Here is an 11786-nt window from a genome sequence, read left to right as displayed (position 1 = left end):
GTCCTTAATTGCATTGTTTTCACAGCTGTTGTTTCATAACTCTGGTCTGTCTTATGGGCTGATACATTCATTTATGGCCCTGAAATCCAAAATAACAGCTGTAATACTTGGAGAAAAGCATTAGAGAAGCAATGTAAACATTCCTTATGAGTGAATGGACTGTAGGCTAATTGGCAGTCCTGAAAAAATATGCATGAGCATACATAGGTTTTCCATGGAGTGCAGATGTAGCTATATTATGAGTTTTTTCAGTGTATAGAGGAGGAAAAGACTGTGACTGACAAACCATGCTGTGAGGAACAAACGAAACCTTCCTTAGTTCATGATACTTAAGCAAAGAATAAGTCTTATCTCTTTATTTAAGAATGGAAAATGTGTTTCATTTCCAGATACTTTTTTTTCCTTTTAAGTAGCTGCTCAGATTACAGCACCTCTGCTACTGCATCTTAAAAGACATGTTGATGCAAGTGGTGCAAGTGTTCAGTGTAGAACTGGGGTGCATTTTTTTTCCCCCCTCCTGAAACAGTCTAACAGCAAAGTAGTGATTTGTGTTCCTTTGAGAAAGGGGAGGGCATAAAATACTTCTGTGGTTACAAAATATACAATTTATACCATTCTTAAGTGAATTGTATAAATAAGTTTCTACTTAAAATGGTGAGTAGTAAAAGTAGGAACTGTCTAAAAATACAGAAATACGGAAGTGCCAACTTACACTATGGAAAAAAAAATCACTTGCTACTTTACCATAGTTGTAATTCCTATTCTTTTTTTTTTTTCATTCTCAAAGAGAATCTTTTCTTGTTTTGTGTGATCTTATTGTAGCTGTAAACACTACAAAGCAAAGATTTTTGTCTTAGTTGTCTGTGAAGTGCTAGGTACACCTTTTATGCTATGTAAATGACTGATGTGGATGAAAACATGCAGCAAGCAGGAACCACCTTGTTAAAAATCCTTGAGAAGTGATTAATGATGACTATCTTCCTGACTCATAAGACTCTAATGCTGAGGGGAATGTTTGTCATTCATAACCTAAATCCCTTTGGAAGTCTTGAGGAGATAAAAAGGGCACATATATTTCAGTGTAAGTGCAATTTTTTTATTGTTTACTGTATTTTGATGAGCACCATTCAAACTTCAACATATACTACTTAAATGTAGCCTATTTTAATTGGAACTAATTAAGCATCAAAGAAAAGAGAAGCTATGTTTAGACTAGTCTAAAAATAGCTTTCAGCGAAAAAAGTTTGAAATCGACATGTTCAGACTGCTACTGAGCTGGAGACTTAGCCCTAGCAATATTGTTTCCTCCCCATCTATGCTACCAAGTGTGTGAGAGGGGAAGAACATGTCCCATCACCTCAGATCTGGCCTACAGTAAAGTCTGGAGTAAAGAAAGGTGCTTTGTCCCTTCTTCATTGCTTCTGACCACTAAATTCTGGTTATAAGAAGTTCAGGAAAAGTGGAGGATTAAACGAGAGATTTTAATTCCTGATGAATTTTAGGGTCTTGCACGATGTCTTCTCACATTGTTGATTTACACAGGAGTTTTGGAATCACACAGAATCACTAAGGTTGGAAAAGAGCTGTAAGATCATTAAGTCCAACCATCAACTAACACCACCATGCCCATTAAACCAGGCCCCACGCTGCCTCGTCTGCAAGTTCTACCAGCTTCCTTTTTGCATGTTGTAATGAACAAGATGTTTCTCTTCGTTCTTCTTCTGCCTTCAGTTGGGAAATTGGAAGTGTCTAGATAAGAATACTTCTGCCATGACTCTACTCCAGGTTTGAGGTTGCAGTGTGTAGAGTAGGAAGAAGGGAAAATCATCTCAAAAGCACCTCATTCCTTAAACCTGCTCTGCTGCTGCTTTTTTCAGAGAAACGACGAGGAGCTCCTCTTTCATGTCTCTTCACTGAAGAAGTTAGGCTAAAGGAGAGCAACAGTGAACATGGGTATCTTACCCCAACCTACCTTCCTTGTCCTCCTCCAGGGGTGCTTTCAACAAGAGACTGGTAGGACTAAGAGTGTTAATCTCTCTCTATTCCAAGGACTAGGCATTTTACCTAGGGAACTGAAATGGAGGATGGAGACCCGTGTAGGACTTGTGACTAAGTGTGTTCAACTTTCTTGATTCAGGATGACTATGCAGATTGCTTTCCATCTCTCAGCTTTCAGGGTGTCAGGTGTGCCCTGACGGACATTTGCTCAATGGGGTACTGAGGTAACTTCTATTAGCCTAGTAGTTTTCTCCCGGTGCCTCACCACGCTGCATTGTAAAATAGTTCATAACACTTCTTGCGTCACCAGGAGTATGGTTGTTGAATAGCTGTAAAGTGCTGCTGAAAGCAAGTTGTGTAGTCAATAAAAGTTAGAATCTATCCCAATTAACCATTGTGCTTAAAGAAGGTTCAGAAAGTAAGTTTAAATAATATGTAAAACAATTTGAAAGAATTGGTTCTTTGGAGCTCTCTGGGGATGGTTCTAGGTACTGTAGTCTGATAAAACTAGTTAAGGGGAAAAATCGTTTCAACTGTTTTGAGGTTTCTGCTAAAGTAAATGCTAGATTTTATTTATTTTATTTGTTTGGTTTTTTAAATACTGGAATTAGTAAGTGCCACCTGGGCCCTGTTTAATCCTGCTTAATTTAAGGGCTAGTATGCTAGGCTACACCTCTGCACTCTGCAAAAAAGCACGGAGATAACTTCAGGTAATACAGATACGGACTGGTCCTGAGATATGCAGACTGGTTAAAACTTCTCCCAGCTGTTCTGCTCCACTTCTCAAATATCGTCCATCTCTCTCCACCAGCAAGGGCGCATCTATGCAGACTGTGACTGACTGCCCTTCCCCTTGCTGGCGGAGAGGGCTCGGCGGGAGCGAGGTCACGCTGCCCAAGAAGGTTGCTGGAAGGTTCCCTTCAAACCCAGGCAGCACACCTTCCTGCTTGCCCGCTTGCCTCTGCAGATAGGTACTTGCTTCTAGAGATCATTGTGACCTTCTGGTTGATCTCCCTTGTGTTATTGTATTTCCTGATATGTTTTCTTTTTTTTCCTCAAAGTTCTGCAAGTTTTCTCTAGAACGAGCCCTGATTTTTGCAATTACTCAGGGAACTAATTGGTCTGCTGCCTTTCCTGGACCCCAGAACGCTATGGCTGAAATGCCCTTTGCACCTTTGCTGTCAGGCATGCCTTACCTTTCTGCCTGCTCAGGGCAAAGCACTCCTGGGAAAACCCTTACTGTGTTTCTACAGCAGATTGCGTTGAGACCTGCTGTGAGATTGTGCCTGTGCATTTCTGTGATAAAAGCCAGCTGGACTAGGAGGGAATACTGCTTGGCATTGCCCTGCGTGTGAATGTGCGTATGTGCTCTCCTGCTGTGGAACCTAGGCACGGTGCAACACTTGGAGAAGTTTCCAATCTTGACGCAGCTCTGAGACTCATCTTCATTTATTCCGCAGAGACGGTGGAGACAGCTCAGTGTCCCCTGCAGCGTGACGAGGCGTAGGGGCAGCAGCTCACAGGAGAAAGGATGGTTACCTACCAATTAACCGCGGCTTCTTCATGGTGTGTTACTCGTGTGCGTGCTCACATCGTCATTTAAAAGGTGGTTGTAAGCTCTTTCTCTTCTCTTTCAAAGTCCTCCTGGGAGTAAAGCAATTCTAACTCATCTAGACAATTTGTCTAAAAGACCCCTGCTTCCTTTTTACACAGTTTCTGACCACCTCTTCTCTCACACCCCAAGGAGTGTGATCCAGAGCTTGGAAAGCCTCCCACCTTGCTGTATGCATATTTGGTCATATATCTTAAAGCCCCTCAGGTTAGAAGTGACCAATCTTCCTCACCTTTTACTGCAGAAGGCTTCACGTTCTTTGCTTTGTGGTCTCATTGCCAATGAAACTTTACAAAATGCAAGACCATTTCACACTGCAGGGTGTTACATTAGGTAGACTTGAGCATGATAAGATAAATGAAAAAGAATAAACTAGATTAATTTTGTTTGTCCATTGTCTTTGCAAGCCCTACAGAAACAGTTTTAACTTTGGGGAGGTGAAGAGGGAATATATGTTGCAAATACTAATGGGAATGAATCAGATTTTAGGAAAGCAAAACTCTACACTTCTCAGTGTTGTCATTTTTCTTATTTCCAAAGAGATGGCAAGCATTGGGTAAATAAACCCAGACTTTTATGTATTTAAATGGCGTTTTAAAAAATTCTGAAGATTTATTCAAGATAGTATAAATTCTCTCACCTGAACAGAATGTAAATATTTTATTCTAGCTTTTTCAAGAAAATTATGTCAAATTTCCTTGCCAGATCTTTAGATAATTTGCTGGGAAACATGATATTGTGCAAAGGCAATCATGTTTGTATAGCCATGCTTATAGGATGTGTTGTATAAATGCAAAACTATGTTAACTATGCGTGCTAGTTACCATAGTCTGAACTTGCCAGTGGGATGGGGGATTTGAGGGTCAAAAATTTCTCCCTGGAAAGTAAATGAAAACATGTGGCTGGCATTTTTCTGCCTGCCTTTAGGAGTTGCTAAAAAGTATCTGATGAAGCTGACCTTCAGGCTGAGATCTCAATTATTCTTTCTAAAAGTTTAACTGTTCATCCTCCAACAGTATTTTTACTTTACAGCATGCACATACTCTCTCCCTGTAAACCATTTTGCATGCAAATATTTAGCTTTTCTGTCTTATCTGCACTCTTTAGCAATTACTGTGGGGTTTTTGAGTATTTTAAAGTAGTTAAAGGAAAAGCTAGAACTTCTACAAATATTTGGGTTTCCATACTTGAATAATTTTTTTTTGCCAACCAGTATTTAAATGATTCATTTCCCAAACTATTTTAGTAAGTAATTATATGTAATATATTGAATCCAGATGGTTCTCATTACATAGCTTTTATATATACATGTATATGAACACAGACCTATGTATGCCAGTGAAATAAATTCCAGTAAAACAGCAATGAATACCCAAATGAGGATAAAACCCCTTGTATTTCAGTTCCCTGTCCTGCACAGAAGGTACTCCACCAGCCTGCAGCATGCAATGAACTTAGCCTGACATCTCTTCACCGTTTGATTTCATGATGCCATCTTAGAAATCTTCTTGCCACCCGTTTTTGCAAGCAGTAGAAGTAGGGGTGGCTGCCTTGCAGCCTCAGCCAGGGCGGATTCAAAGTGTCTGCTTCAGCCCTAAAATGTAAGCAAAACCACAGAGCTGCTTCACAGCAGCCAGTACCCAGTCCCTCCAAGAGTCACCAGCTATAAGCCCGGCATAGGCATACACACACACACACACACGTACATATACACATCCTCTGTTTTGCTATTGACATCAGGGAATCCCACCTTAACACCTCCTGGAAGCTTGGTACCCGGACATATGTGCTCAGTAATGGACTCCTCTTGGCTATGAGAGCTGTGCTCTCTTCGAGATAGTTCACAAGTGACAAAGCAAACAGCTGTAATAAATATCACAATATATATGATAATCACAGACGGGAGGAAATTAGAACTGCACTCAAAAATATTAGAATGCTTACTATTTGGTTTTCTGTATGATGGTTTTTCTGTGTGCCAACATTAGGAAATAAAAAGCAAAATAAAGATATTAGTCCAGTTCTCAATGACCAGCCTCTTTATAACAAGAAAAATGCTAATTTTTCTCTATCTGCTGTAAAATAGGCTCTTGATAAGCCATTTACCAGGCTAGTAGGTTGCAGACAGGTCAGACAAACGTTATCTTTTAATAAAGTCTCTCTCTCAGGGTCACTGCTTCACTGAAGACTTTCAAGTAGGTAACATAGCAATTGCCTAGCAATTGCCTATGTTAATTTATCACCTTGAAGATACTCATCACTCCGAGTGGATTTGGACTTGAGAAGTTTTTAGTTCAAATACGCTTACAGCCCAGGAACGAAGGGGATGCTGATAGGAATGATTCATGAATTCAGTGAAGGAGTTTTTAGGTAGTGAGAGAGGAATGCTCTTATCCCACTCAGCCAGGTACTACTGAGTACACAGGGTGATTTAACAGAAATGTTTTTCTCTTTCCTATGTTAGTCACATGTCCCTGAGGGGCCGTACTCTTCACAGGAGCAACCTAATGCCGACTTTCTGACTGGAAAGGAGCCATGCCCATTTGAACCCAGGGGAATCTGGCACGATGCTCTTTGTTCCAGGGTTTTACTGTGGGACGAAACGTGCACTGCTGAGCAGAGCACGTGGGACTCACCTGGGATTTCATTGCCAGGGGAAAACCAGCATTACTTAGAAGGGCTATCAGCTATGAGCTACCCATGATGGGGAGAGAGCATAGCAATTTCTATAGGGAAATAGAGATGTACAGCTATGATTAAGCTACATGTTTGTTACTGTAATGCAAATCATTGTGGTAAACTTTGGCTTGTGATTGCTGTCGTATTTCTAGGTAAATTAATTAGAAGTTTTATTACTTTCTCCATATGAGGAGATCAACAAATGCTGGCTGTTTGAACTGTGTGTATGGCTTTACTGCTAGTAACCTGCCTTCTTAGGTCATAAAGCCGATGGCCGTCTCCTGCAAACCAGGGTCTGGATCTCCTGGAGTTTCCTTCCCCTGTAGCCACAGACTGGAAGGAAGCAAGCTGCTGGGCGCTCCCCAGGCACACGTTCCCATTCCCGGGGCAGCTGCAGCCCATGCTGCAGTTCCTTAAGTACAGTGATTTTTGTCATGGTAACCCCCCCCCCCCCCCGCCACCCCCACAAAAATAAGGGATGAGCTTTTCCACTTGCACTCCACTAAGCCTCAGAGAAATGATTTACTAGGAAGCTCTCAGTTCCCTTTGGGTTAATGACACTTGGTAAATACTTGGTTAAACCTTTCTTTTCTTGCTTGTAGACTGTCTTTCTCCCTATAGCATCAGTGCACCTGCTCTACCCTCTGGATTTGTATTTGAAGTCATGCCAATCTGCAGCCCGCAGAGCTAAGACATGCCCCAGACACCCTTCCCATCCTGTGCTGTTGCTCAGGAGTTGCACTGACCCCCCCATGTTCCGCTGATAACTTGCAAAATAATGAAATTACATTTTAGTGACACACGGTATTTCAAAATCAGTTGGGTATTTTCCTTGCTCTTGTCTTGGAAAGCCAGCTAGCATCAAGAACAGGAACTGGTTGTGTGGTGAACAACAGACAGACCCTGCATGGTGAGTTATGCCCCACGTTTGCTGTGTCCTGGAGCCACCATTTGCATTGCTGTTGGAAGCAAGGGGTTGTGCTGCAGGGATCCCTCTCTCGTAAAGTCTCCTGAGGGTATATGCACACCAGTGGCTGATTCTGCAATGTATCTTGTACAGCTATTTCCAGAAAGAAACCCCCCACAACTTACATAAATTGTAAACTGTGATTTTTCTGCTTCTCCATCACGTTTAGTTTCCAGTGTGCTCTGAGCTGTTCGCTCACATGGTCCCCTGCAGCAGGTGCTGTCTGCTGGAGCTTTCCCAGACCCCTGGCAGGGATGAGCCCCAGCTCCTCCTCAACCTGAGCCACGATAGGGTGTGAATGTGAGCTGCCTGCTTTGGGGCCCACAGAAGGCTCCCTCAGGGCTTTGCCCCCCAGCAAGAGGGATGACCCAGCCATCCCCTCTCCACTCTGGCCTGGCTGCCACCTCCTTCCTCCCCTTCTCCTCCTCTGGCCCCAGGGAAGGGGGAGATGTTGGACTGGAGACCCAGCTCCAAGGGCCACCTAAACCAATGTTGATGGAGCAGTGGATCTGCCAGGTCCCCCATTACCCCAACATTATCAACCCAAGCTCTTGCACCCTTGGTTTTCAGTGAGCGCCAGGTGTGCCTGTTCCTGCTCTGCTGTCAGCTGTAACCAGCTGTGCTTTCAGGTTTCCCCCCGAGGGTGCCCATGGCTAAGGGTGTGGGACGAGACACAGGACTTGCTGCCAGAGCCCCGTGGGTGCCCATGGGCTCCATGGACATTGAGGCAAGTGTCAAAAAGATCAGGAGTTTGACAACAGAGTTCATCAAGGCTCAGATTAACAGCGGTCAGCCCAACTGCTCCTGTTCGCCTCTGTACAGCATCGTACGGTGGTACCTGCTGAAGCGCGATTGCCACAGCCATCGGCCAGTCAGAGAGGGGTTATGTCCAGCTCTCATCTCCATGGGGGTCTTCCCAGCTGCACTGCCTCAAGTGCTTCATACGAGGAGGCAGCGTGAGCTGAAAGGGAAGTAAGGAAACCCTTAGGTTTCCTCCTTCCTCCTCCCTCCTCCTTTCCAAGAAACTGAGCCCTCCCTCAAGCCTGTGTCGGTTTGAACCACCCGAAGCCAGGCACCCTTTGAAAGCAACAGTAGACCGGCCTCAAAAAGGACCACAAGGTCAAGTATGGGCTGACCACGGTCGATAGCTGCAGCATCTCTGAATGTGCTCTTTCAGCTCCGGGAAGCAGGAGTACAAAAGCTGGCTGTTAGGTTCTGTAATTTGCAGCATTTCCTACAGTAAAGAGAAGGAAAAGCCTAACTAGTTTTTGGGTTTTTTTAAACCATGAAATTATCTGATTCTTGGCTATTATCATGCAACTCTCTTCTGCACAAATATGAAGCAGTGATGTCTCAATTTTTTATAAAGAGACAACCTCATTTCCATGAAAATGAAGAGAAAATATATTTACAAGAGTCGTTTTTGCTACCCTAGCAGGAAATGATGTTTTCTCCTGCGTTTGACATTTGCCAATGAAGTGGGCTCAGATTTAGCTGCTGAAATTTGCACCAGCCCAAGAAATAACCCGGGAGATCTCAGACTATTCCCTGGTAGGTCTTACAGCCCCACTAGCAAGCTCTTGAGCTCTCGGTGAGAGGCCAGCCCCTGCTCTCCTCCTCTGCAGCTGAGCTCTGCTGCGCACTGGGGACCGCAGCGAGACACAGGGTGGCATTGCATGGAGATCCTTCGGGAAAGCATGAAAATGCCTGAGGGAGAGGAGAAAGGGGGATGGGTGGTGCTGGATGGGGAGAAAAGGAGAAAAGAGGAGCAGAGTGGAGAGATAGCCACTACTCACCGTGCCTGACGTGTTTAAAACAATAAGCCGATAATGGCTATTAGAAGAACAAAAGCTAAACTTTCTGGTTTAGCCTGGTGTTGGGTCCGTGGATAATCTTCAAAGAGGAGCTACAAAATTTAAAAGGATTAAGCTCTGGGAAATGTTAAATCTGGCACACCTGGTTTACAAAGGGTTTTTTTTTTCTGGATGCTGCTCTGTTTTCATTTTTCTGTCGGAGTGCCAAAGGCGATTCTCTCTGTCAAATGTAGACTCTTGACCTTCTAGTCGGGATGACAAGAAAGTTATCCCAGGGTGTGTCCACACCTGTCAGGCAATATTAGACACAAAATAGAGCTGTCTGTCCTCTTTAGCTAAAATGGTTTCACAAATACTTCATAAATGCCTGTCTCCACAGAGCAGAGAATTGCCTGTATTATCTCGGTGCATTCAATATTGAGATTGATGACAACTGGGGTCATTGGTTAAACTGTCTATTCCTGACAAGCCGAGGCAAAGGGAGAAGGCAGGAGAGCAGCAGGATGGCTGCTGAAAATACCTGCGAGAGAGATGAGTCCCCAGAGCAGGCAGGGCTAGCGAGGAAACCGGCAGCTTTTTGCCGTGACTCACACATCAAATCCCGCCGTTCGGAGACGCTGCCTCACGGACTTGGCTGTACTTGAGGATCGCCGGTTGTGACATCGGGCAGGTTTACCTTGGCTCCCATGAAATAAAAGCAGAGCTTGCATCTGCAATTACGGCTATTATAAGAAGTCTAATGCAATGAGCCAGTGTTCAGGAGATGGGAGTCAAATTGCCATTTATGCAAAAGGCTCAGCTATAACGAAGGGCTGTTAAACCAGGAACAAATTCTCTTACATCTACCCCACCACTCCTTTCACCAACTCCCTGTTGCCAAAGGGGACCTGAAAGTGAGCATCTAGCCCATCAATTTTCATATTTCTCTCTTTGCTCCGAGTGAAAGGAAAATGATGGAGGAGCAGAGAAGCTAGCTGATGGCTGGCAGACACCGTAATCTTAACGTGCACCAGTTCTTGGCACTCTCCCGACAGGTACAAAGCCAGTGCTGGAAGAGCTGCAGCCGGTCCTGCTGGAGAAGGTGGCTGTTACCTCCCTCCCCACACACATGAGCGTTCGCTGGGCTATTCAACCGCCCCTCACCACTTAAAAGAGCAAAAGAGGATAATTCACACCACACCATAACCAGTATCAGACTGTTTTTAAAGGTAATAATTGCTTATTGTAAGCAGCTGTAAGGTGCCTGTTACTTTCATATTTGTAAGCCAAGCATGGCTTTGACTGAACTAGCTCATTGGGGGCAAGAAACTTGAGGCCTGAAGTGAAGTGAAAAGAGACAACAGTATTGAACAGAGCAAACCAGATAAGAAATTTCTGTAAAAAGGAAAAAGAGAAAAAAAAAAAAAAAACATGATGGGAATTTCTTTTTCAGGGCTACGTTGTTCTTTTCCAGACGTATCTGTACCGAGCAAAGAAACATCAGAAATTGGCATCCTGATCAAGAAAAGATACAGATGTGTTAAATGCACATTAGTAGGATGTCAGTGGCTGGAGAAGCAGCAAGCGGGAGCAGTGAATTAAAAGGCGTAGCATCCAACATCCTTTGCTACATCCAGCCTTCCCCTAAGCACAAAGGTGGTGGTAGTGGTTAGTCCCCCTTCCCACAGCCATTTTTCCTTGCTTTAGTGCAAAAATCCTCTTCCTGCAAAGCTCTGGGGGTTGGAAAGGGATGCCCTTGGTTTAGCAGAGCCCGGAGGAAGGCTGTAAGTCTGGCTCGCGTTTTCTGAACGGAGTCGTGGTCAGTGGCTCCGTGCACAGAAAGTGGAAAGATGTCACTGGCCGCTTACAAAGAGCAAGCCTGCCAGCTCGCCTGTGCTTGCTGGCAGGAAAAGCAAGAATGTCTTGGCACAGGTGAAGCCTCCTTGTATCTCGATTTACTGTATCCCTCTGCTGCTTATCAGTGTGGGTGCCTGCGTGCCTGAAAGGCAATGCAAAATCTCAAAGGGCTTTTACCCAAAACCAGCAACACTGGTTGCTTACCCTTTCCCCAGTCAGAAAGGAGGTGTTGTCATCCAAAAATTGTCATGCCAAATGGCTGTGATCTGGGAAAGCCTCCCCAGAATTGTGCCACCAAGGGGTCTCCGAGAAGCCAACATGCATCAGCGAGTCTTCCAGTCCCCCGTGCCAGCTCCCCCCATGCCTGGGAGTACCCATGAAGGTCCCTCACCCCCACCTGTGGGGATGGACTGTAAGGTTCCCATCAATGCAGTATTTTATAGCTCCAGTTTTGGTTAGAGACATGGTATTCCTACCCTTTTTAAGCCCACAACAGAGCTGTTCAGCTGAGACTGATGCCCACTCATTGCCCACAGCTCCACTGCCAGGGCAGAGTCAAGGCTGCTCGCAAAGCCCATGCCCAGCCCTAGTTCTTGCACCCTGTGCACTGATCACCCTGCCTGCAGAGTGGCTTGTCGTGCAGAATCCTCTTTTTTGTAATTTTTTTTTATTTTTAGATTTTTTTTTTCTTTTTTCTTTCCCCCAGGTGGTTATTGCAATAGCAGCCCCTGCTTAAATTCTTCTAGAAGGTGGAAGAGTTAATTTAATTGTTCATTTAGAAGTGGTCAGCTGTGCCTACCTCGCCTTCTTGCTTAGGCACAGAATATACTTCCCGAATGAAAGTGCAGTGTCATGGGTCACCATACTCTCCTTTCGGTCC

This window comes from Gavia stellata, chromosome 5 (genome assembly GCF_030936135.1).
Source record: "Gavia stellata isolate bGavSte3 chromosome 5, bGavSte3.hap2, whole genome shotgun sequence".
Taxonomy (NCBI): Eukaryota; Metazoa; Chordata; class Aves; order Gaviiformes; family Gaviidae; genus Gavia; species Gavia stellata.
Note: the sequence above shows the minus strand (reverse complement) of the source record.